Source organism: Haliotis rubra, unplaced genomic scaffold, assembly GCF_003918875.1.
Source record: "Haliotis rubra isolate DU_JTF1 unplaced genomic scaffold, ASM391887v1 Scf1167, whole genome shotgun sequence".
Taxonomy (NCBI): domain Eukaryota; kingdom Metazoa; phylum Mollusca; class Gastropoda; order Lepetellida; family Haliotidae; genus Haliotis; species Haliotis rubra.
The window spans coordinates 178395-205137 of NW_025765078.1; the positions used below are offsets into that span (position 1 = coordinate 178395).

The window sequence follows — 26743 nt, forward strand, 5'->3', positions numbered from 1 at the left end:
CCACTCCTGGACCAGGGTAATCTAAAGCTTCATTACATAGATAAAGCTTTAGTCGGATACCTTATTTGTACTGTTATTACCTATACAGAAAGCCTTATTTCCTAAATAAATGCTTAGTTAGGCTCTCCGGCTTTGATGTCTATGACACTATGCCATGTTTACCTCAACGAAACAGTTTAATGTAAATCGTCTGTTATATTTTTGGTGTTCGTTATAAAGGCTTGCCGGGCTTTTTGTACCCCCTGTTCTTTTTACTTTTTTTTCTCGTCCTCGCTTATAGCAGACTTATGAGACTTGGATCGAATCTCTTGTTTCATTTCGTTATATTTTGTGAGTTCAGAGAGGATCAAACGAAACTCCTCCTCGGAGATCTTACTATCAGCGAGTGCCGTGGAAATACGTTCACTCACCGTGTTTAACTTCGCTTCAGCCAGAACCCTTATCTCGTCGTGTTTTAATGCCATACGATGCAGTCTACGGGATACAAATTTAAGTATCAACCCTAACACTCCTGTCACTCCAGCCGTTATTTCGAGTCCCATCACTATAGGTACAGCCACGATGGTGGTTAATAACCCAACACCTGTCACCCCTAGACCCATGCTGGTTGTCATAAGGGTGGTATCAACACCATCCACGGCATTGAAAGCTCTATGGTATTTTTTATATAGAGATTTCCGCGTATCGCGGTCTTGTTCTAGTTGGCGTCTTACATCGCATAATTGCCTCAAGCGGAACCCGTCTACGGTTTCCAGGGTCTTCACTACTTCATCTACGCCTGGGTACAGTCCCATCCTATAATATATATTACAAAAGATATTTTAATTGGGTTTCATTTAACCTTCGATCAACGTACTTGAGACTTATAAGGTGTGAATCCTCATGTAGGAGAATAGTGGAGAAGTTAATAGGTAACTTTGCATCCACACTATCCCCCTCGGAGGGGATTATTGAGGGGGTTATAGAACCCGTTGAGTCAGGTTGTATGATGATGGTGCGGTGACGTTCACTACGGTTCTGGGGATTCCAGTGTACTATCACCCCGGGTACAAGTTGTTGTTCTAGATTATTACTATTAACTCTAGTGATGTAGACTTCTATGATGAGTGTGGAGCCAGGTGACACAACTGGAATATCCAATCGATTTCTGTAGCATTTATACTGTAACTCACCCCCTCGGAATGATAGTAACATATTAGGTAAACTCGGGGTTAGTATAATCTTTGTATTAGGTCCCGGAACGAAACACCCGAGCGCGGTACCGCTATTCTTAATTTCATAGATATACCCATCTTCTTTTGATGTGATATAAGGTGAGGCGAGTGTTAAGTTGACTATCCATTTGGGCTCTTTAAAATCTGATAACGACACCCGCCTATACACGTTGTCTTTCAAGTGTAGGATGTATAAGGTGTCTTCCTCACCAGTCTGATCAAATCCCTCCGTATCCCCTAAGGCGTTAAGCGTAGTGTTGGGACGAAGCCAAGACATTGCTATAATACTATTACGATATAATTTCCAACTGTTTTTCCGATAATAGTTCAGGGTGAAGTACAACCCCATAAAATGTATATTGTCGGGTAGGAATATCTTGGTTAGTGATATCACGTCTTCCACGATCACGTTGACTCCCTGCAGACTGGTTTTGGAGTTGACACCCACCCGCACGTAAACGTTACAAACGTGATACTGTTGTTGTTTCCCCCACCGGAGTTTGACCCCTTTCACGATCTCTACATCATTCCGCGATGGTTCTCCTAGGTATACTTGAATGATAAGTGTTGAGTTCGCCGGTATACTCTCCAGGATCTTGATCACGCCTTCGAATTCAGACACCAACTGCAATACCACGTTTTGCATACTCGGTTTACTCGATAGCATGTGAGATGGTGTACTGGCGACTGGACTGATGATTACGCTACGCCTCTGAGCCGGAACGTAAGCCACTAGCAGGGTTCCGTTGTTAACGACTTTGTTTAGGTAGTTGTCTTTATTATCCGTGAACACGTAGGGGGAGCCGAGCTTAATATTGAGAATCCAGTCGGCTTTATCGGGTAATAACACCCACTTGTCATCGTCGGTGAAGACGAGTGTATATGGTTTATTTTTGTGATAGCCCGCCACGCTGTTCTCAACATCGCCTAAGTCGAAGCAGTTTGCCACCGAACGATGGGTATATTATCCAGTCATCACCGGTGCTGACAAGGGTGTACTTAGTGTTGACGACCGCTCTTGTGGTATCTACTATATCGCTTAGATTGCTAGTACCACCGGAGGGAACTTCAACGCGTTTGTAAATGCTGTTTTTAGTTGCAAGGCGCGACACTTTACCATCCACTCCGGGTCGTCGAATCGTGTGTCTCCGAGGTCGGAGATCCCCACATTGATGCATTTTTTCAACTTCATTCCAGGACCTTGTGCGCTGGTCATTTTATGTGCAGTGTTACTGAGGTATCCTATATTCACGAGATTATGATTTATATCTAACACCGATATTATCAGTTCAGGATATTACCTTGGGTTAATCTCTTATATTGCCACGTTGAAAACGACTCGGTTCTGCCGTCGTTGTATTTCTCCGCTTTTTAACCGCACTGCTCTAAGTATAGTGGAAGGGTGGCCTCCTTGAATATTGTCCGTTGTGCTAACCTGGTTGAGATGAATGCACAGCTCGGTACGGTACTAGGTCGGGTAACTTCGCGCCTGTGACTGTAGTCGTTGGTTTTACCTCGTCAGGCGGCATACCGAGTGTTCTCGCCAATGTTCGGCCGAGCTTCAAGGAGTTTCTTCCGTTGTTGATTAACACCACTATGCCGTTTGAGTCGTTCATCTTGAGTTCGGCTCCCAGTGGTTTGAATACCTCGTCGCTTAGAGAGCACACGCTGTAGTAACCGTCAATTATCTGATTGCGATTACCACCGACAAACAGTTTATTGTTGCTAGCATTGATGTTAGTCCATCGCGGCAGGTAGGATATATCGCACAGGGCTACTTCGAGTTGACCCGACGTATTATCGATCGCGTGCGTCAGCTGAACGGACTCGCCGCTAGTTATTCCTGGGAGTGTTATGTACATGTTATATAAACTCATTATATAATAGTTTTAAAACATGAAGATCGTGGTCGCTGATGGGCTGTATTTCGACGCCCAATTCATAGATGTGTTCGATAAGTATAAGTTTTCGGTGACTAACGCTAAGACAGTGCACGCTTGGCTCAACAATCCGATGCAGTTCTGGCAGAATCAACTCAACTTCGCAGTGTGGTGCGCTACAACGGGGTGTGGTGTATCCGACACTCGACGTGGACCGCTGAGTCAGTCTGTGTTCACGTTTCACGTGTACTATCAGGTCAGACGTATCCTTAAAGAGATCAGCGCTCCACTCTCACAGGAAAAAGCGTGGAATGCAGTAAACAACCAGTACGATAGACGGGCCTACGAACGTATTTGCAAACGAATTCGAATCGACACTAAAACGGATTGGCGTTTGCTGGGACCGAACCACGGATTGGGTATTCCTATCGTTCACAACATGCCTCTCGTGGAAGCCAGCGAGAAGTTGCAAGATTGGGGATACAAGTCGTATCATCATATCACAACCAACGAGTGGGATGACCGTTATATGGCATTCGACGACAGCAAGGATTACCGAGTCTGGAGGTTCGAGCAGGGTGGTGACTGGAAAAAATTCATGTTGGAATCGAAAGGATATACTCGTGCCGGCACCGAACGCTTGAATGACTCGATTCGAACGTACGTGTGGGCACTGTTGGGTGCGCAGACGCAAACGCGTTCAAATATCCTAGGCAAAGGGACTGTTTACGACGCACAGAAACAATTCGTTGTCAACGTAGAGGATGCTATCAATGCTCCAGTTGATCTACCGAGTGCCATAAAACGCTACCAAGACGTGTTGGAGTATGCCAGGTCGAAAGTCGACTACGTGTTCGACGTGGGACTGTACATGGCTCCGAGCGATATGCAACTGAGAATAAAGAAAGTGGTGGGGTACAACAACGAAATAATTGTAGCCACGGCGGACCAAAAGTTGGGCGTCAACCTCGATGTCAACGTCCCCCACGTCCCACCACCCCCGACCGGTGAAACGGGTATAGTGGCGTCACCACCGGAGCCTAGGGTTCAACCACCACCACCTGTGGGGGTGGCTCCACACGTTCTGGAGCAGCACATCGATAATAAAACAGCAATGGTGGTTGGTGGGGTGGCTTTGGGTATTATTTGGTTAAAAATTTCTTAGCCGCTACGTACACCAAACCAGCTACGGCGACGATAGCTGCCCACAAGTTTTGACTGAGCCACGTAGCAGTTTTAGCTAAAACACTCAGCAACCACGAGACGATGCTACCAAGGATGCCAGGCAGAGCTTCGGCGGCCTTACCAGCTAGTTTAGCCAGAGTTTCCCCTAGTTTTTTAATCCAGGCTCTGACACCCCCACCACTTGGTGCAGGAGTGGGTGTACCCCCACCGCCGCCGGCAGGCATCAGTGACACCACCAGGGTTGAAATGATGAAGCCCAATGCAGTCAGAATGCTGGCGATGGTGATCCCTTGTTCCCGGAACAGGATCCGAATCCTGTCAGCTAACGTGGTGTCTTGGTGGAGGACTCGATCGATGGTTTCCCGCACACGACTGACCTGGGATCGAAGCTGTTCTCGGAAGGAGGAGGCCGTTTCTAGCCGGGTCTTCTTTTCCTCTTCCAAATTACGTATTCGTTCCTCGATAGTGGCTTTCAGAGACTCGTCCTCCGTTTCACCGAGTTTGGCTTTTTCATGGGCGATGTGGTCGTCTTTTGCGTCCAGTTTGGCCGTGTTGTTTACGAGATGTCCGCGAATGGTTTGCATGGCCATGTCCAGCCCCGTAGTTCCCGCGAGGTAAATTCGAACCCGGGCAAGGGTTTGTCGTGGTAGGTGGCCAATAGCTTTTCAATGTTATCAGACATATCTTGATCCGATGTGGCGCCCCGATGTCTTGCAGATCTTGAATGGGGAGGGTCTTAGGTAAATCGCCACCGTGAATCTACGAAGCCTAGTTCATCGCGGATCAAGTCACCACCATGACGACTGCCGAGTGTTGATAAAGCAAGCGGTTCTCTCGTGCGCTTATTCATGAGATCGATCTCCGGGTAAGCCTTCAATCGCAACGTGCCCTTATTATCCACTGTAAACTTGGCATAGTCCCTACCCAACGGCTCTACGTAATTTCTGTCATCTTTTAAACCATCGTAAAACCCGTTGACGGCCTGCTTCACGAGTTCGTTGCCTTGCGAGGATGAAACATCATCCATGGCACTATCATCCCACATATCCTCCATAGGGATATACTCGGCCATTATTTAGTATTAAAACTTATATATTTCATTTATATAACAATGTACGGTAGAAAACTAGATCCTTTCAGGTGATCGAGAGAGCCCCTAGGCGTCAAAGCCGTGCGTCAGTCTGTGACAATCACTAACAATCCCAGCAAGATAGACCAGAATCAAACGCTGCTGGTTAGATTTCCAAACCTTGGCGCGAATGACCTCATTGTACCAGGCACTGTTCGACTGGCATTCAACATCACGTTGACCTCCACCAACGACAAACGCGAGCTAGAAGTGCGGAACGTGAGGGTCGATCCATTATCAAGAAAACGACCATCAAGATCAGCGGTAACGAGGTGCTGAGCATAGACGACAGCGACGTCTTTCACTGCTACAAGGACCTCTGAAAAGCGAGGGAGAACGTCAACGACGCGGTACCAAGGTATCAGTAAATCGACCAGATCGCGCGATTGGGTATAGCTTCACGCAAGAACAGCTAGACAAGCTATCGGACGGTGAAAAGGCCATCGCTCAAGCGTACGGAAACAGGTTCTGCGTGCGCTTCGACTTCGAAGTTGTTTCACCGAACATCGCCGCTTTTACCAAGCCGCGCTGGGTGATAGGCTTGAATACGAGCTCACGTTTAATGACTACAGCAAAGTAGTGCGTACGCCGAACGGCGATGAGGCTAGTTACGCCATAGACAACATCTCTCTAGAGTTCGACATGGTCACTAGTCCAGAGCTGGCAAGGCAGGTTCGAAGCCAGTACTCGGGTAATGTAGCCATCCTGTACGATCGCGTACTAAGACATAGATCTATCGTGCGGGATAAGAGCGACACTGTGTGGAATATCAACCTGAACGTGCCGGCACGATCGATGAAAGGCATCCTGGTAGTCCCCGTGGAGGATTACGAGCCGTTCCGGAGGGATAGCGAGAAGTTTTTCAATCCCGAGATCGAAAAGGTGGAAGTGACCATAGAGGGCGTACCCAACCAGCTGTTTAGTCATGGTATGCGTGCGTACCAACAGTGGGATGAGATAAAAAAGATGCCGAGCAAACACCCATACGTAGCCAAAGACCTGGACCTATCCTCCGTGCAAATCAGCGAATACTTAACTAACAAGTACGCGCTGTGGTTGGACATGCGATCCACGGATGACGATAAACTGCACGGTAGCGGCCGTAGAATAGACAATGGTAGCGAAGGAATTACTATCCAGATTACCAAGAAGGCTCAACCTGCTGGCAAGTTGAAATTATATCTGTACGTTATTATGGATGCGCAACTTAATATAGACAATGGGAGATTCGTGCAAGCCATCTACTGATTTGCCTGGCGGCAAGCCATCTACTGATTTGCCCCGCGACCCACACTGCGCCATAGTGTGCGGGCAGACTGGCTGTGGGAAGACCGTTTTCGTGTTGGATATGTTGGAGGGGTACTACAGGGATGTGTTCGATCACATCGTTATCATGTGCCCTACTCTGAGCATGAATAAAACGTACACGGAAAGACCTTGGGTGATGACGGACCCTGACGTACACAGAGTCGATCCGGGGCCACGTCTACAGGACTGGTTGAAAGCTTACCATATGAAATTTAAAGGGGAGTCGACGTTGTTCGTACTGGACGACTGCAGCGTTAATCGCGAGATAACAAAAAAGAGAGATATGCTATCGTACCTAGCATTTTCAGGCCGACACGCAAAGCACAGCGTCTGGGTGCTAACGCAGAAATTCAACTCCGTGTTGAAAGACCTCCGAGAGCAGACGCGATGGGTTGCCTTATTTCACTGCAAGGATAGGGATTCGTTCGAAGAGTGTTTGAGAGAGAACGATGTGATGAGCAAATTAGAACGGGAACGGGTGAAGAAACAGCTAGCTGAAACTAAACACGCTAAGCTCGTGCTCAAGACCGACCAACCAGTAGCCTATAGTGTGTTTTAGCTTAGCAATGCTTAGCAATGCTTAGCAAATGCTTAGCAAAGCTAAGTAAAAGCTTAGCAATGCTTAGTATAGCTATGGTATTTGAAGTGTTCGTCGTGTGCAACTTAACCTTTATTTCTCTGTGTTTCGCTTATATCGTATATTATATAGTTAAAACTAAAACTTACTTGTTACATTATAGGATGGAGTGTGAGGAATTGTTAGAGCAACTGTTGGTACCTCAATCACCACAGGTGGATGATGATAAGCGAGAGAAACTGGTGGCGTTGGCTGTTGGTGGCAAAGCCAAAGATTACTTTGGGGAGTACACTCCGGATAAAATTCACAAAATGTCAGCCGAAGAAATCGATAAACTGTACGCTAAATACGAGGCTAGACTAGGTTCAGAAATGACAAAAACAATAGGATCGGCTATGACCCAGATATACACTGGTATTGCGTCATACTTCCTTCCCATCCCCCCGGAGCGCCGACTTTACCTGTGGGAAGACCTCGAGAAAGACCCTTTTATCGAAGACGCCTTGAGCTCTATTAGCCGCGAGCTGTATCACAAATACGGTATGTTGTTAGCCCCGGTGACGGCGGCGATTATCACGGCAAAGCATTGTCAATTTGAGAGGAAAAATAATAATAATAGTATAGATGGATGCTGCACAGGAGACCCCACAACTGGCGGAAACCCCCACGTTGGGGAAACCCCAACTGGAGGAGACCCCTTCAGAGGAGACCCCACCACAACTGGAGGTGACCCCTTCACAGGTGACCAGGCAGAAGAATCCTAAGAGAGTAGCTGCCGGTAAAAAACGGTGGTGTAACCAACATAAAATTATCAGGGTGACTCACCCGGAGCGACTCTTGTTAGTTGTATGCGCAACTGCTGCCGTGGCTATCTCGTAGTTATACACACGACAAAGTGAGAGTCACCCGGAATTAAAAGTCAACCCGCATATCATGCAATAAAATATATATTTTTATATCATATACATAATGTCTGAGGGGAAAACGTTCGTCAACGACGCATACCACGCCACAGTGGTCGCCAGTCTAGCCGTAGGATACGCTCGGTTGACCAAAATGGTGCTTAAACAACCAACTATCAAGCTAGATTTCAACCTACAGGATATGGGTATGCTAATAATGAACCTTGGTATGGCGATGGCCACAAAAGACATCCTAGTAAAACAAGGAATAATACCTGAAGATATTATGAAATAAATATAAGGATGGCTACGATTGCTATGATGGTCGGTGGTGCGTTAGTGAATGCCCTGGCATTTTCCGGGAGTAATTTCCTCTTTTCGAAACTACGAGAGTCACACGCGGCTGAAATACAGGCGGAGAGGAAGCGGCACGATCTCGCTATTGAGAACTTACAAACAGCACAGGCCGAGTACGCTAAACAACGCCTCCAGCGGATCGATTACATTAACGAACAACTCAGGCGTGAAAACCATGCCGTTCAAACATTCCACGATGTCGATGACGCAGCGAGACAATACTACTTATTAACTGGTAAACGATTGGAGCCACTACAGAAGCCAACACTCGCTCAGTACTACACACCATCCAAGGGACAAATGGACCGTGAACTGACCTTCATAGCGCTTGGTATAGCGGCGACTGCTTTGGTTGTGAAGCAATTAGACTAATACACATATAAGTATGCTAGACATGTATAGATGTGAATACATACTTATGGGTAAGACCGAGACGTGTGGTAGGGAATGCGGTACTCATGGGTACTGTTGTTTCCACATGGGAAGTCCTAATTACTCGTGTTCTGTGTGTGGCATAGGGGTCAAAGGTCACTACTGTCTATGTAAAGCTCACGGGGCGAACGTAGTCAGACATCACCTCATCTACGAGAATAAAAAGGCCTACATAAAAGAACGTAGGCGATTTCTCAAGATAGCAGTGTGAGTTACCTCCCTTTGACTATGCCCCAATTAGAGATTATTACACACTTACGTGTAGATATGTTTGTGGAACTTGATCCAAGTGAAGACATCGAATCTCGGGTAAAAAACATACTCAAAGATAAACTAAACTTACGGAGATGCTTCAGATTTCAGGTAATATTGAAAATGGTATGGGTTAAAGAGGGTGTTAAGTATACTCGTCCCTTCGTATGTTGGAGGGCCATCACGGCTCAACACCAGATAGATTGTTTTACGAGTATATCGGAATACATGATCAATTTCAAGGAATATTTTATCCAACAATGGGAGTACTGGATCGAAACAGCCCATCTAAAAATAATTGATTGGGGTGACGGAGAGGATATATAGATCGGTGACCCAATTAGACATTAGTTATTATGTGTGTACACAATGACTACTATACAGTTCGTACGCACTGAGCGCGCTGTAGGTAAGTATTTAAGAGGCTGGCGCATGCATGTTAATAGGAATATAGATGTCTCAGATATTAAGCCCCTGATAGATGATAATATAAAACAGGAACTAGCCAGTCTGGGAAGTATTAAATTTCAAATCACAATTAAAATGACACTCGAGAAGAACGTAGGGGATGTTACCGAGTACGTTCAGCCTTACTTCCGAGGTGTACAAGAGGTCGTGACCCAGATAGAGACTATAAACACATCGATCGATATTAGTTTTCAGCAGATACAGGAACACCTAGAACGCTACACACACTTGGGATCCGGGTGGGCTGTAGATAAAATCGATATTGTCTATCTAGACATAGCTAACTACGTGCCGTTCAGAGGCGGGTCATACCTAGACTTGCCTCCCTACTATAAGAAAAAACATGCCATAGTCAATGTCAAGAATAGAGGAAACGATTGCTTGAGATTAGCTATCAGATCAGCCTTGTTTCCAGCTGACACTAATTCGAACAGGCCTTCTAGTTATCCCCAAGACGATGGACTCAACTGGGATGGTATAGATGAACCAACCACCATATCTCAGATCACTAAAGTAGAAAAACAGAATAATCTAGCTATAAATGTCTTTGGACACGAAGACGACACAACAATAATACACAGGCTCAGCTCGTTGGTGGGAACGGGGGGAACCCCCCTCATGTTATCAATATATTTATGATCCAACGAGGTGAAAAGTATCACTACACGTGGATAAAACATTTCAGTCGGTTGTTGTACGACCAGTCGAAACACGGTGGGAAAAAACACTTTTGTATGCGATGTCTGCACGGTTTCAGTCGAGCTGATTTATTAGAATCCCACCGGGAGTATTGTCAAGGTGTGGGACAGACGGCTATACGCATCGACATGCCCGAGGAAGGTGACAATATCCTAAAATTCTACAACCACAAGCACCAAATGTCCGTGCCTTATATTATATACGCCGACTTTGAAGCATTGGTCAAACCAGTTACAGGTGGGGCTGTTGGGGATACCCCAACCACACTCAAAACACAAGAGCATGAAGCATGTGGATTTGGATACATAGTCGTCCGTTGTGATGGGGAAACGAAAGCTCCCGTGGTGTACAGGGGTCCTGACGCGGTTGAAAGGTTTCTAAAGTGTTTGAAGGAGGAAGAAGAAATTATTAGGGAAAAGTTGCATAGAATCGCTCCCATGCGTATGACCCGAGCTGACAGGTTAGCTCACTCCCGTAGCATTAACTGTCACGTGTGTGACTCACCACTGAACGGTGATTCGGTGAGAGATCACTGTCACATAACCGGTAAGTATAGAGGCGCCGCTCATAACGAATGTAACCTTAAGCTTAGAATCAACCCTAAGACAATAAACATTCCCGTAGTCTTTCACAACTTGAGAGGGTACGACTCTCACTTAATCATGCAGGCCATCGCGAAAATCGATGGTAATATAACGTGCATCCCCAACAACATGGAGAAATATCTCTCTTTCAGCTTAGACGGACTTAGGTTCATTGACTCGTGTCAATTTCTATTGGCGTCACTAGCAAGCTTGATTAAAGCCAACGATACCTTCCCTATTACCAATCGATACACAGACGCCGAGACTAGACCCCTGCTTATGAGGAAGGGTGTGTACCCCTATGAGTACATGGATAGTTGGACCAAGTTCGCCGAGACCAGACTACCCCCCATCAGAGAATTTTACAGCAATCTGACCGACTCGGAAATATCCGAAGACGATTACTCGTACGCTATTAATGTATGGAATAAACTGGGTTGTAAAAACCTGGGTGACTATCACGATCTGTACTTGAAGATGGATGTACTACTATTAGCCGACGTATTTGAGACATTTAGGCGGACATGTATCAAGCAGTATAAACTAGATCCGGCATGGTATTACACCAGCCCAGGTCTGTCGTGGGATGCCTTGCTTAAAAAAGACCGGAGTTAAGTTAGAATTGCTTACTGATTATGACATGCACCTGTTCATTGAGAAAGGTTTGCGAGGTGGGATCTCCATGGTAACCAAACGATACGCTAAAGCAAATAATCAATACGTGAATGGCTACGACCCTAGCAAACCAACCAATCACATTCTCTATCTCGACGCAAATAACCTGTACGGATGGGCTATGAGTCAGTATCTACCCACAGGGGGATTCGAATGGGCGTCACATGAGGTCGATGTTATGAGCATCGCCCCGGATTCGAACAAAGGTTATATCCTCGAAGTTGATTTGGAGTATCCCAAGGCATTACACACGTCACACAACAGCTACCCCCTAGCCCCCGAACGTATGAGGGTTAACCCAGACTGGATGTCTGAATACCAACATAACTTGTTAGATAGGCGGGTGACGGGCGTTGAAAAAACTCGTGCCTAACTTAATGAATAAGACCAAGTATTTCGTTCACTATCGCAACCTGCAGCTGTACCTGTCGTTGGGTATGAGGCTGACCAAAATACACAGAGTGCTCGTGTTCGACCAGAGCCCCTGGATGGAGCCTTACATCAGAATGAACACGGACCTGCGAAAGCTGGCCACCAGTGACTTTGAGAAAAAAACTTGTATAAGCTCATGAACAACTCGGTGTTCGGTAAGACTATGGAGAACCTGAGGAAACGCGTGGACGTGAAGCTGGTTCGGTCAAATGAGGAGGAAAAACTCAGGAAGCTGATCGCTAACCCTGCATTCAACCGTAGTAAGATATTCGATAACGACCTGGCTGCCATACACATGAAGAAAAGTCACATAATATTAAACCGGCCTGTTTACGTTGGGATGAGTATCCTCGATTTATCCAAACACCTGATGTATGACTTTTATTACAACGAGCTGAAGAAACAGTATGATGACAGGTGTGAAGTGCTATACACTGACACAGATTCCTTGCTGATGGAGATTCGAACCGAGGACGTGTACGATGACATGAAAAAAACACCTCGATTTGTACGACACCAGCGACTATCCTAAGGACCATACCATACACAGCACGGTGAATAAAAAGGTCCTAGGTAAGATGAAAGACGAGTGTGCTGGCACGTCCATAGCCGAGTACATAGGGTTGAGGCCTAAGATGTACTCCATACTGAAAGCCGACAATAGTGAGATCCGGAAAGCTAAGGGTGTAAAAAAATACGTTGTTAAACAACACATCAAACACACCAGATTCAAGGAAGCCCTGTTCAAGACCCGTACCTTTAGACATAAAATGAACACACTTAGAAGTGATGGCCATAGGATATACGGGCTGACTATAAATAAAACATCATTATCACCTATGGACACTAAACGTTGGATAGCCATTGATGGGATAAACACGTACGCGTATGGACATGAGAAAATTGAACCAAGAACATAGGTATAAATAAATGGTGACATGTCACGGAACCAGAAAAAATTTGAGGCTATTTACTATAGTCCGCGTGGGTATTGGAAAGGAGCTAGCGCTGTAGATAAGCTAGCTAAAATAACTCGAGTATCCCCGGAGGAGGTCAAAACATGGCTTGAAAAACAAGCACTTTGGCAGATATATTTACCACCACCACGCTACGTGCCTAGAAGGAAGTTTGGTATTAACATACCTAATAGCGTTCACCAAGCAGACCTGCTGTTCCTACCTCACGACAGGGTGAGACGCAAAACCTACAAGTATGCTCTGACTATCGTGGATGTAGCCAGCCGCTACAAGGAAGCTGAACCATTGACCACGAAAGATTCTGCCCAGGTAGCTCAAGCTATTGAGCGTATATACAAACGCAGTCCACTGACTTGGCCAACAGAGCTCCAAGTTGACCCCGGACGTGAGTTTATGGGAGTTGTGTCGCAGTTGCTGACTAAGCACAAAGTACGAGTGAGACGTGGCACGGTTGGAGCCCATCGCAGCCAAGCCATAGTAGAGAGATTTAATAGGACTTTGGCTGAGCGCTTATTCGGACATCAGTATGCGAGGGAGATGGCCACCCCGGGAAAACGATCGACTGAATGGGTCACGAGGTTACCTAAGGTGGTGTCGGCAATCAACCATGAAGTCACTCGTCTCACCGGTAAAAAGCCGGCAGACGCTATAAAATTAAAATCGATAGCAGCAGAGCCGGCCGCTCCTTTGCGTGGGAAAGAGAAACAAATACCAGATAGGACCCTAGTTAGGTATTTATACGAGCCTGGGGAACACGAGGGGGATACTCGGAAACGATCCACCGATCCTATATGGTCAGTCAAAACTTACAACATAGATAAGGTAGACATCAAAGCCGGCGAACCTAACTTGTATTTCTTGGTGGATGGGCCAGGGAGGGGTTTTGTAAGAGAAGAATTATTGATCGTACCGTACGGTACAATGCTACCTCCCGTAGATACGACATAGAGGATATTTGATCAAATAAACGTTTTCATGGCTTGACCCAACTAAAGCATTTATTTAGGAAATAAGGCTTTCTGTATAGGTAATAACAGTACAAATAAGGTATCCGACTAAAGCTTTATCTATGTAATGAAGCTTTAGATTACCCTGGTCCAGGAGTGGACATAACTAAAGCATTATTTGGGAAATAAGGCTTTCTGTATAGGTAATAACAGTACAAATAAGGTATCCAACTAAAGCTTTATCTATGTAATGAAGCTTTAGATTACCTTGATCCAGAACCACCATCCTGTCTACTACTCCCCGGCTAGTGGGAGAAGCTGGGACCTGAATATGTATACATTGTAGGAACCAAAGTTGAACTATTTTCATTCATATATTTTAAGTAGGTCTACCAACACCTTCTGATTTGATTTGGCCGTTGTTAACCCAGTGACGTGACATGATCTGGGTTTGTGTTCATACCTTACTTTATGTAACAACACATAAAGATGTTCGCTGTTTCTACTGTTTAGTTACATTAAAGGAGAATACTAGACAACTGCAATAATTTGAGCTTCGGTCATTATGCATATTCCGCTGGAACTCACGTGACCTTTACGCTCGTGACGTCATATGTGACATGGGCCCGCAATATTGTCAAAGAACAAGCGCTACAGTAATACACATCGTGTTGTTTCTTTCTTTTTTGTAAATGGTACGATGGTGTATTCCGATGCCTGGGGATGCACGGAATCTTCGTAAAATGGAAAGAGCCACCATGTCTTCCGTTTTTAAAGTAAAGAGACAGATTTAGGCAGGACAATTGCTCCGATCATTCTGAGTCGGACGCATATGGAAGAGACATGCACACATGGGGTGTGAAAATCCCAAAACTAGGCTGAAGAAGGAAGAAGTACCAAAGAGATTCATTTATACTCCATCATTCCCTGTTACAACTTACTGTTAGTGGTATTTATAACATAAATTAGATTAAAGTCCGATTGCCAGTTGAATTGCCCCCGCTACAAATTGCCTCATCAAATTTAGTCAAATTTCCCCGAAGTTTTGGTCATATTGCCCCAAGGGGTAGTCAAAATGCCCAAATTTATTTAAAATGAGTAGATATAGGCCATAAATGCATAGTTTTGTCAACTTTGATATCCTATTCCAAACAAGATATGCATAACCCTGAACTCTGTTGCGAAAATGTTGTATTTTCAAACATGTATAACTCGCCCACAAATATACTTTAGGACATGAATATTTACATCAGTTTAGAAGAAGGTAATGTTTATATATCTAAGTGGATAATTTTAGATAACGGAGACGTTGAGAGCGATGGTGACCACGTAGCATGGTCCCGACGTTGGGTCTCCTGGCTCTCAGTCCAATCTCTCTCAACCTGTTCCGTACAGTTTGACCGGATATCCTCCGAAGTCCAGGTACCCTGGCTGCTGTGCTCTCACCCGTGGCAGTACGATCACGCAAATGTAGTATCCGGATGTACCGATCTTGGGGTGCAGTGGTGGTCTGCCTGTACGGGGACGGTCATTTGTTATACCTGTTTGGTTGTAACGAGCTGCAAGCAGTGATATCGTGCTCAGACTAACATTCATATGCCTGGCAACAGAAAATTGGTAATCTCCAGCGTGGATTCTTTCAGTGGCGATGTTCTGTGTCGAAGACGTGGAACAGTGATTTGACCTTGAAACTCCTTCAAAACGAATGCCGATTTCCGAAAGTAATCTGATATTTTTATAGCCAGACAGTGCATGCTCTTTGCTGCACAATATATAAAATATATGTACAAAATAAGTGACCCTCTGCATAGCATGTAAAAAACTGATAAATGACACCCTCCCCTCCCATAATTTCTAAGCATAATTTTAAACATATTTTCATGCTGACCCCCAACTACATGTGTACACATTTGCTGACCCCCTCCCCACCTCCCCAGAACAAAATTGGCGACCCCACCTTGAAATCATCATCAGCCCCATAGCCACAAATGGAGTATTTTTCAGAAATATTACTTCCTAATACCTTTTATATGAAGAAGATAACATCAAAGTTGACAAAAACTATGCATTTACGGCATATGTTTAATCATTTTAAATAAATGTGACCAAATTAGAATGAATGAGGGGCATTTTGTAGCCTGGGGCAGTTCGACTGGTACCCATGAGAGACATATTATCAAATCAGTAAGGGATTTCACATGAGCTTGAAAAAGTTTCGCTAAAACGTTGTTTTCGGTTTGGAGCCGAAAAAACGGCAATCATGAAGTACTTGTTGCTTTCATTCAATTTGTTTTCCATTTTGTCCAATTATACACGTCGGCATCACACTCGCTATTTGTCGGAAGTGTGTGCCATGAAAGTTGTTCTGTGTTCACATTGGCTGACAAGATGTCATTCTAGGGCTATGACCGAGTACCATAACTATTTCCATAACCAAAAACTAGGGAAACATACATTGTCCTGACTAGTATAATTCATCAGTTTGGGGGAATAACTTATCTGCGCCGCGAATATTATCTCTGCTCGCCCAGGCTTGGATCTTGTATGGAGTCTTGATACGTTATTAATGAGAACTAGGATCCTAATTTTTTTCAACAAAATAATTCCAGTGTAACTTTTGTAGCAGATAGTTTCTAACACACAAACACACACATACACACACACACACACACACACGCACGCACACACACACACACACACACACACACACACTCTCTCTCTCTCTCTCTCTCTCTCACACACACACACACACACGTCTGAGGACTGGTCATATAAATATAGGGTCGGGTTTGCTTGTTGGAACTGTGTCACATTTTGCTGACAAATAGTATTCTTGTTAAATGATATGGTCTATTTTAAAATTTATTTTGACCACAAGCGGTGCCTCCGTTTCGTTTGATTGAAGATTGTCTTGCAAGATGTATTGGTACGGTCTTGCGAGATCGTATTGATACGGTCAAATATCCATTTTAGAAATGACATCAGGAGCATCTTTTACTGCTTCAGAAATTAATGGACACTGTGAAGTTGTGAGGTAAAGTCAAAGAGGAAGCCATCAGCAACAGGCACATATGACGTCATGTTACGTGATACCCCCTCTGCACAGTAACTGTCGGGTGTTTCCGTAATAGGCGTTAATACGAGGGGTTCCCGTTTTGCAAGACGATTTTGTTCTAGATAAAAAATCACTGCTGCACGATAATCCCTTAACAATAGGGGATTAACTTATGGCCTTTTTCGGCTATGTGTACACACTATAGCTTCATCTCGATATTTTCACTTCAATATAAATATTTTTCATTATCAAATAAAACTAAGGGTGACAACTACTCACTGAAAACAGACTATAGCCAGCAAACTAGCGGACAGTTACTCTTTATCCGTGATCATCACATCAGCTGTCCGGCAAAGCGGGGTATGACCGTAAATATGAGTACGTTTTTTTGTGTTTTTATTGCTATTTTACAAACTTTTTGTTCAATTTTAATCACTGAATGTGACTTTTAGAATATCCTTTACATTATATCAAAAGTTTTGTTTTCGTTCGTATTCTCCTTAAACGATGACCTTTTATTTAACATAATAATAAATGTTTGATTGAACCATACTATTCAGAAACGGCGAATAATGTGCTCTTTGTTTTGCAGTTTGTCTTGGTGATAGGTATGTTGGTTTCAGCTTGGGTATGTTGGTTTCAGCTTGGGTATATAGGTTTCAACTTGGGTATGTAGGTTTCAACTTAGGTATGTAGGTTTCAACTTGGGTCAGAAAACAAAACAGAACGGGTATCTCAATGTTGTGTTTGAGTGGGTGAGTAGTTTCAGTCTGAATCAACCTGACAAAGTCCTCTGGATACCATCTGGGACGTGGAGGCGCTGGTTCGTTTTAACTGATAATCCTAATTGCTCGAAATGTTACAGTATTTATGCTCAAACACATAATATTAGAGGCATCATATTTCGCAGCACGTCAAGCGTGTGCATCTTCGCGAGTGTGTGCCTGCGTTCGTGCATGCGATTGTGTTCTCAATTATTTGATATGAGTCATGAATAGAGCACATGGAATAGTGGAATTACAAATGTAATGATATAAATATGACACAAAAAAGCCATCAATGACAATAGTATTACTATTCTATTGCATTCCAAAGAGGTTTAAATTAAGTAATTTGATAGGATAGGGAGCCCCTATGACGTTTTCAAGTGTTATGTGATATTTCAATCGATCAGAGTTTCAACCTCGCTTTTATTTTATTACTAACTACCAGGTTCCCGGGGATAAAACGTAGATAGATCCGTTATGCTGAGACTAGCAGTTCAGCTGGGAATGTCTCCTAATAGATGGGTATTGTTTCATTATAGTTAGAGAAAAGGTAGAAGCAGATTTGATAATTAACAAGACAGTATGAAAGGAATATGTGCGCTGTTAACCCCTGAAATGTGACAGCCTATATGTAGTTTTGAGTAGTGACATGTACCTGTACATATCACCTGGCCGAATATGGATTCGAACCCACAATCGTAAGTTCCTAGCAGCGAATTGCCGCGCCCTAGAGGGCTGCGTCACCTGTGTCTATTATTAGCATGTAATTCACTTAAAATGACAATCATCAAAGACATACATTGTTATCACTTTTACTTCCATCTGAAGCAGTCTCTCAGTGGAGCATGGTATAGTCTGGTGATTAATATTACACCATTCTCTCTTCACTGGGATCGTTCATATCGTCACAGGAATATAATGTCTTGAACTCATTCTGTTAATATTGTTTTAAGCCGGGACAAAACGTATCGTTTAAGATTTCACTAAGTCTTATGACTTTTGATCTCTTGTCGCAAGTGAGGCATTTTGAGCGTATTGTTAAGTAGGCTCACAATAGCTCATGTCATCGCAATAAAGCTGTCAAAATCGTCAAACTAGATATAAAGTATTGCATTGTTATTGAATATTCCATATAGGGTTGTTCTACCAATGCAACATTTCGACCACAACTGCTACGACTGGGCAGCAAGCAATATATGAAAGAAACAATGATGCACAGAGCCCTGTTTAAGATTCTGCAAATTATCTTACAATCTGATGTGATTTTACAGCACACTAAAATGTATGTTTTGCGTTGTTGCACATGTTGTTTACTGGCTTGTCGCTTGAGTTTTAACGAACAATTATGAGGCAGTGTTATACGTTGTGCAACCAAGTTTCAATTTAACATATGTTATATTTGGGGTTACATATTCTTAGTAAAGTACAGATTTTAGTTCTTTGGGTTGAGTCCCATCCAGGATTCGAACCCATACCCTCAGAGCCAAGTACCTAACACACTAGGTGAATATTACTTTCATTGTTCTTATTGCTATAATCAATGCTCTGGAATTATTGTGATACCCCCGTATTGAAGTTTGAACTGAATTCATTCTCAATGGGAGTGTTAAATCCATCTAATTTCTTTGTTGCTTGTTGGTTTTAACGTTTTAGATTTGGAATCAACATGTGAGTCAATCACTTAAAACGCAGCTTACACACTTACTCAGGGCGTCACCCCATTTGTGAGTTAATGGGTCTGTGTTGCATTGACAATACCGTTTCCGTGTTTTACCAGGAGTTGCTATTACACGCTTATATCTGGAGTAAGGTAGACATATGCTGCTATAAGTCAGTCATTGAATTCTCATGGATCAGTTTCATTATGGTTTACATTCTTTACGTTATTTCGGTTGATAATTTTGAACAATCTTTACAATTTAAGGCTATTATTGACTATAGCCAAAACAGAGGGGAGTGATAACAAACTGATAAATCAGGCCGGGATATAATGCAAGAAGATACGTCCCCATGGTCCCTGGCATAAGCTAGTCTGTCTGGGGGTTGGCGTATTTAATAGCATAATGCCAAAATTTGTTAAGTTTAGTATTTAATGTGCATAGTATTTATTAAAGAAGTTAATGTGTTCACATTTCACTGTCCTTCGTGAAAGGAAAACTGTTCTTGTCACTATATGAACTACTGACGATATAACGTTGAGTTTTTACTCAATAACTCATTAGCGATTCTTATATTATTGGAGAGAAGAGAGCTTGATAATTACTAGCAACTTCCAGTATATGGGGTTGAACAGTGTCAGTGTCACACATTTAATTCCTTCATAGACACGAGTAAGGTCTCACTCACTCACACAACTCACTCACTCACTCACTCACATATTTGTACTGGTTTGTGATGTTAAAGAAGCTACCAAATCAACTCATCACCTGATGATTCTGTTTGGGAAGGATAGATGACAGAGTTGCTCCTCCTTGCCACCTGTCTTCCACTCTATGCTCTTTTTCATTTTTATGTCTCTGTGTCATCACTGTTTGAAATAAGTTGCATATAACTCACCCGTGTTGTAAAGAAATAAGGGGAGTATGAGACCCACGTACTGAATAAAACAGATAGGGTATATGTGTGTGGTGTATGTTGATTGGTAGATGGTGACAAATCATTGAGTTTGCCAGCGTCGCCTGTAGTTCTTCAACTAAACATTTATCGATATATCTTGAATGCAATCATTATTCAAAAAACCAAAACAATCAGTTTAATAAACCAGATTGGGAACACCGTTAACAAATTATTCATGCACAGGCTACTCCGATGAGTTGAGTTTACAGAAGTGCATGTGTTTACATTAGTGGCGGGGTACATGACGAGCCCTGTTTGTTTCCCCTGCTGAGTATGAAAAAACGCTAGAGTGCAAACTTGTCAGCTGTAACGGATTAACATAATTATATCCCTTTCTGGGCAACCTGACTGATTTAGATATTCTGATGATACGTGCATATTGCTTTGATTGATTGAAGTTACCATTTCTCTGCACGCTAGAGACTATAATAGCGAATGTGAAAACTGGCACAGACGTTTCCAGACAGGTGTTTCAGGCATCAGAGACATGTCTCCCCCATTATGCAGAAATGGAGAATAATGTGATGTTTGTTTCGTATTTTAGCTAGGGTCACTGACCGGAACCAACTGGTTACCGGAAGAGTGAGTGAGTTTACTTTTACTCCGCTAATATCAATATTCCGGCGATATCACGGAGGGGAGATTCCAAACAGGGGCAACCCCGGAACCGGCCCTGTAAAACGGTGTCTTCCCATTCATATAGGAATTATAAAATACGTTAATCAGGCGAAACGTTACATTTGTCGGTGTTCCCAATTCAAAGTGATTATTGATGGGACGGAAGTTTTGTCTTTCGTTTCCAAATAATTTAAGCCAGTATGATACCTGTTAGCCAATGAAAGTCAATGTCAGTAAGGGTATTGTTCACTTCTTGTGTCATAGCCTGTAATTCCTACCGCCATGCCCCTCAGTGTTAAGTGGCAATCGATGTTTTTCAAAACAGCCTGTTTTCTTATTCAACCTCACTGGTAATGTACTTATACAATTAAATCCCAACCATACTGACAACATTTAATTTGTTCACACTTCCAAGATAAATTTTAATCAGAAATTTCAATCATCTAATATATATTGTTATTCAACTAAGAGATTTGTGATAACACGTAAGTGGTTTCTACTTTCACTAACATACCAGATGCCTGTAAGTACCATTTTAGAAAGGTCAGTGACGTCGGACTTGACAGACTGATTTCAACTTTATTGGCGTTTCGACACAGATAATAGTATTTTTATTAAGCATTTGAAACAGTTTACAGCTAACACACACACAGAAAAAAAACTTTATTGGAGGAATAAAGAAGTTGAAAACCATATGCGAACGAAACTGTAGATGTGCTGAGGTGAAACGAAACATCTCTGGCATATTTACGGGACACCGGCTGGTAACATTAGGCCACTGTTATACAACTACAGGTACACAGACACTACACCATACTGCACTTCTCCTGTCAGCTGACATGTACTATTACTGATCTGGTACACTGTATGGTAGGTGGATGAAGTGTCTGATAAAGGTACTTACCAAGCGTTGTCTCCTACGTTCCTGAAACAGAAGATGTTTTGATAAATTCACAAGCCAATTTGCCACGGGGTGCACGTCAAAGCAAAGTAAAACAAATGAGGTACATTTCAGGCAAGAACACAGATGAGTCACTGACCATTTGCGCATGTCCGAATCGACCGATTGGTGTGCAGGATGACCCCCAACTGATCGCCAAGAATGCAAAACACAAAAAACTAAGACATCCCCGTCTCATCTGTACAATTGTATCAGTGCCAATGACCAATCACCGCGACTTACGTCTCCCAGTCATCTGAACCAAGTCCGTCACTGTTTGAAATAGGTTTCGCAAAACGGCATTGTGCCATGTCGATCAATGAAACAAACTCATACTGTGTTGACTGTAGTGTATGTGTTCACACCAGTGGCAGGGTAAATGACGAGCCCTGCTTTCCGCCACAGGCTATGATTGAACACCAGAGGGCAGAGATGAGAGATTTTCAGCTTTATTTTATTCTCTTGGCAACGTGAATGACTTAGCTATTGTGGCTGGATTTGTATATTGGTTTGATTGATTAAAGTTTGCTTTGCCTTACATAAATATTTGCGTGAACCACTGACACAGACGTTGAAAATGATTCAGATATTAGAGACATGTCTCCCATTATTATTCAGAAAAGGTGAACAGTGTGCTCTTTGTTTTGCCATTTGCCTAGGTTCGATCAATGACCAACCGACCAACCAACTAACTGGCTACCGGAAGAGTGAGTGTGTTTAGCTTTACCCAGCAATATGACGGTGAGGGACACCAGAAACGGGCTTCACACATAGGGGGGCAGAACCCGTGACTTCAACATGAATAGCGGACGCTTTAACCAGTAAGCTACCCCAATGCCCCTGCTATGGGAGAAGCTGGGACCTGAATAAGTATACATAGTAGGAACCAAAGTTGAACTATTTTCATTCATATAGTTTAAATAGGTCTACCGACACCTTCTGATTTGATTTGACTGTTGTTAACCCAGTAACATGACATCACCTGGGTTTGTGTTCAGACCTTACTTTATGTAACAACGCATAGAGATGTTCGATGTTTCTACTGTTCAGTGATATTGGGGCAGTTATATTAACTATGACCTATAACTGATATGCAGTGGCCATCGTCATTGTCTTTGAGAGGGACTATTTAACCAGACTTGGCAAATTAAACACATGTTGTGTTGTGATTTGGTATACTGTTGCTGTGAATATACATAGTGCAACGTTTAGATACACGTTATATTCTGGAATTATATTTCGAATGTTGCTATCTGGCTGGGTATGTAGATGTCAGGTCAGGTATCTAGGTGTCCGGCTGGGTATGTAGGTGTCAGGAAGACCATTACTGGAATTATGCTGAAAGCTGCGTAAAAGTAAACTCACCCACCTACCCATTCACAACATTGAGATACACGGTTTTTTTCTGAAGTTATTATCTATCTGGAAACGTTGTGTTTGGACATCATGTGCAGGTCAGGTATGTGGGTGCATGACTCTATCAGGTTCAATTTGATGGTATCTTCTAGGATAAGCATGTAGGTTCTGTATGTTGGTATCAGGCCGGATATGTAGGCATGAGGTATGTAGGTATCAGTGTAGATATGTAGGCATCAATATGCGTATGTAGGTATTAGTAGGGGAATGTATTTCCAATGTCCGCTTCATACTTGCAATATCAGGTCAGATTGGGTATGTAGGTATACTGTTAGGTTTGTCACAAATGACTGGCTATGTAGACACGTAACTTGATTTGTGTTTTACACAAGTGGCGAGAGGCAGATGCGCACGGGTCTGTACTCATGTCAATAATTGTTTGAAGTTACGTAAAAGCGATTATGGAATAAACTTTTATGGATGACACTGCCCGGCAGTTAAACCAGAGAGGATGTCTTGTCCTTACACTGAAGCACTTGTACCATGGGATTTCCTTATGCAGGTAATGTTTATAGAAGTATTGTGAATGAACACTCTGTGGAGAGTGTAGGGGTTATGGGTGTGAACCTATCCACCAGACTAACACATCTGGGTTGCACGACAAGTTAGCGATTGTTCAGAATTTCAGAATGAAAGCACGAACCGATTGAGAGACATGCAATGAAACCATCTAATATAGTCCCAACTCAGATCTTGGATATCGCATTCATCCAGACTCTTGCACAAATGTAACATCTTATTCTCGTCGCTATATGGCTGACATATTGCCGATTTGACGTTAAATTTACGCTCATCCATTATATTGATGCATTTTGATTATGAGAGAAGGTTATCCATGTCAGGTTAACGGCGAGTTATTTTCAATAGTGCACGTGATATCAACACAACGAATCAACGTCATCCTGTCATGGATATCACGTGCAATTTTCGTGCGGCACGAGCCAGATATAACACTGCAGCGGGAAGTGAGAACTGCTGTTTGGACGAGGCGGGAAGAACGTCCCATGACTGTCAGTGGCTTAACTCATGTTTTGTATATTTAGCAGCATCATTACTTATGAAAATATGATATCAATTCAATATTCAACTAGGCAAGTGGAGTGGGGATGTACTTCAGCAAAAAACCTTTAACATCGTAGGGTGAATGAGTTGAAGTCGTGTTTATATGCAGTGTTCAAGTATGAAAAAATGCAAGTTGATGGTTATAAGAAAACGATCCACAGTGTACTAGTCCATAATATACGACAGATCATACATGTCATGATTATCATTTTTGGTTGACCTGACTTCACAATTATTATGACTCGAGTGCCATTTCGTCCTCTTCCCAAACAAACATCGAGGGTGGAGAATATATCTAATCGGGACTGGGGTTAGCACAGTATTTCAAGCGTGTGCTCCTCACGCGGAAGGCCTATAGTTAGGTTCACACATGTGTTTAGTTAGTGAAGTCAGTTCAAAGTATTCTCTATATTGGTGACAGATGGGTACAATGTGTGAAGCCCATTTCTGGTGTCTCCCGCCGTGATGTTTCTGGAATATAGCTAAAAGCGGCGTAAAACTCAGTCAGTCAGTCAGTCTATGTTGGTGACAAAATACTTTATCGGTATAAAACAAAACGGACTTGTGCGTCTTAAGTGAGACCGCCATGGTACCAACAGTTAAATAATGTTAACCCGTGTTAACACTGGGAGCATCTCTGTAGGTTAGAACTAAAACACCTGGATACACCTTGACAAATGGAAGCAGACACACACACACACACACACACACACACACACACACACACACACACACACACACACACACACACACACACACACACGTGTTTCGGATGGAAACAACGATGCAAAGGTTTAAGATTCTGCAAACTTTTGAAGATGAATTGTGCGTTACACGTGGTTCCACTGGTGTGTACTAGCTTCCAGCACCAGCTTTAATATAACTAATCCAATGAGGAGGGTTGTTATGAAGCAGTGGTATACGTTGCGCGACAGTGTTTTAACTGGTTTACATTGTACCTGGGTGGTGGGGATTACTTTATTTTCAACCGATTTCACGAGTTTCATTGGTCATTTATCAAACTTTCAGGACAGAATGCGTATGTGGGGTTGTCAAGCCTGCGTCAACGCCAATGTTGGTCACAGGTGATACTGAATTTGTGAATTGACTGTCAAAAACAAATCTGTTCAAGGGTATGTCACGATGCCTAGTGTCAAATCATACATATTCCTATATTATCCTGTGAACAGTTTACAACGATTACGTAATAGCCCACATTTTATGTTTTTGCAATAAAATTATCACAACGTCAAATAATGCAAAGCTACTTTATTCCAGTAGTATATAATTATGTGTGGGGAGCTAATTATTGCCTCACATTGCATCTCAAGCCACAAGAAGACTGATATTGGGTCCTAATAATTAAAAGGTACATTACAAAACAATGGGGTATTATTATTATTTGTTTGAACAGTCGTTACAATTCAAAGCTTCTCTTACCTACATCCCAAAGCAGCTGATGACACAGCCTGGTGTGATGACACAAATTTGGGTGGGGTATAGTGCAAGAAGATCAGGTACCCTAACCGCATTTTAATAGTATGAAATTAACATCTGATAAATAGGTTCATTCAAGTGTCCTGGTATTTAATGTGGCCAGTTTCTGTTATATTAGATACGGCGCTAACATTATACTGTCCTTCGTGAGAGTAATTCATCAACGTAATTGGTCCCTTCACTTTGTGAAATACCGGCAATGAGACGAAACATTTCTACTCACTCACTCCTCTCATTGTTTGGGGAGAGCAGAGAGCTTGAGACCCTGACACTTTTCATTTCCAGTGTGACGTCTTTATAGGCGTTGTACAAAACATTGCAAATCTTGATATATTTTTGTTAGGAAGGTTGGTTGATGGTGAACTGAGAGTGTCAGTGTTACAAACATTAAATACCTTCATAGACACGAGTTATGGAGAATGATAGAAAGCAGCACAGAGAGTGTCACTTTTGTCTGGCATATTATCGTATTAAACAGAATGTATGCTGTTGATCTAAATATCAAACGGATAATGGGGCTCATTTAAAACTACTAATACACACTTCAGAAAAACTTACATAGCTACCTTACGCTGTAGAAATGCTAATTCAATTTAGCATATTGAAATGTAATCAAGCTGCATCTCTTAATATATGCAAGCTGAGAAGTCTTTTAAACCTAAATATATGCCTTTCCAATCCTGAAGAATTGATTAATTAATACGCTGATCAAGCAAAACGATATAAACAATACCTTTGTTGGTTTGCTCAGTTC

At 42.9% G+C, this 26743-nt stretch overlaps 2 long non-coding RNA genes across 3 annotated transcripts in view; one reads left to right on the forward strand and one right to left on the reverse strand.

Annotated features, from left to right (window-relative positions):
- Positions 1 to 16964: 16964 nt before the first annotated feature.
- Positions 16965 to 25007, forward strand: LOC124256976. The gene is made up of 3 exons (XR_006893153.1): positions 16965 to 17044; positions 23904 to 23908; positions 24997 to 25007. It is a non-coding gene; the product is annotated as an uncharacterized LOC124256976 (long non-coding RNA).
- The window catches only part of LOC124256946, a 46176-nt gene continuing 41095 nt past the window's right edge, over positions 21663 to 26743 (reverse strand). For both annotated transcript variants that reach the window (XR_006893142.1, XR_006893141.1), the window contains exon 4: positions 21663 to 21999. This is a non-coding gene — a long non-coding RNA (uncharacterized LOC124256946). The remainder of the gene's footprint in view (positions 22000 to 26743) is intronic.